The 1,182-nt window shown below is 36.8% G+C and overlaps 1 non-coding gene across 1 annotated transcript; it reads right to left on the bottom strand.

Annotated features, from left to right (window-relative positions):
* Positions 1–367: 367 nt before the first annotated feature.
* Positions 368–439, bottom strand: trnat-cgu (transfer RNA threonine (anticodon CGU)). Its single transcript has one exon. It is a non-coding gene; the product is annotated as a tRNA-Thr (tRNA).
* Positions 440–1,182: the final 743 nt, after the last annotated feature.

The raw sequence follows: 1,182 nt of genomic DNA, 5'->3' as shown, positions 1-1,182 counted from the left end.
GTCACTTTTCCTCTCTTGGTTTTTCGATCGTTTCATCCACCCAGGTGGTTTACACAGGGATACTCTGGTCATGTAGCCACTCCAGCATATCTTGAGTGTGAATTCCACTGTTTTTTTTTTTTGTTTTTTTTTTTTTTTGATTAATGCACAACTGGTACTGCTTTTCCCCTAAGTGTGCCCGGGAGCAATAATAGGCGGATCAATGCGTTTTTGTATGAATTTTCCTTCCATGTCAATTAAAGTTACCACCGATATTTTAAGTGATTATTGACATGGTCAGTTAAATTGAGGATAAAACATTAGCACAAACCATCAGAGGTAGAGAGTAGGCATGCTAACCGCTACGCCATGAAACTGACTTTAATGAAGGCACGGACGGGATTCGAACCCGTGATTTTCAGTTTACGAGACTGACGCCTTACCACTTGGCCACCGCGCCCTCTCAGGATACTGACACATCAACACGTTTGTGTGTTAATGCCCTAGTGTCCATCATGTTAATTTGTTCTTTTTTTTACCATATATACCAGTTCTTGTCTAAATCAGTTGTTTAAACTAAACTTTCTGTTTTTCTTCGCTTCCAGACAGTGTGGTTACCCTCATCATTCCCTCTCTTTCATTTCATCGGGAAATGTCATGTTGTTGACCCTGGTCACTAACGAGGACAAAAACTTTCCTGGATTCAGAGCAAACTACTCACAGATTCCCATTGGACAACAACGTATGACGGTCAACACGATAATAGTATTTTAGAAAAAGAAAGTGAACTACGCACAACACAAAATGTGACCTCTGCTTTTAACCCATCACCAAAGTGAACACCTGGGGAGCAGTGGGTGGGGACGGTGCCTTGCTCAGAGCACCTCAGTGGTAACTTGGCAGTTGGTGGAATTGAACATGTAGCCTTCTGGAACCAAGTCTGCTTCCTTAACCGCTAAGCCACCACTGCCCTATTTTAATAAAGGATGATTTTATATACACTATATATAGATATATGCATGTATATATAGATATATGCATGTATATATATATATATATATATGTATATATGTGTATATATATATGTATATATATATATGTATATATGTGTATATATATGTATATATACATATGTATATATATATATATATGTATATATGTGTATATATATGTATATATACATATGTATATATATATGTATAT

Source organism: Cynoglossus semilaevis, unplaced genomic scaffold (genome assembly GCF_000523025.1).
Source record: "Cynoglossus semilaevis isolate Cse_v1.0 unplaced genomic scaffold, Cse_v1.0 scaffold6479, whole genome shotgun sequence".
Lineage (NCBI taxonomy): Eukaryota > Metazoa > Chordata > Actinopteri > Pleuronectiformes > Cynoglossidae > Cynoglossus > Cynoglossus semilaevis.
Note: the sequence above shows the minus strand (reverse complement) of the source record. Positions and strands in the feature narration are given on the sequence as shown.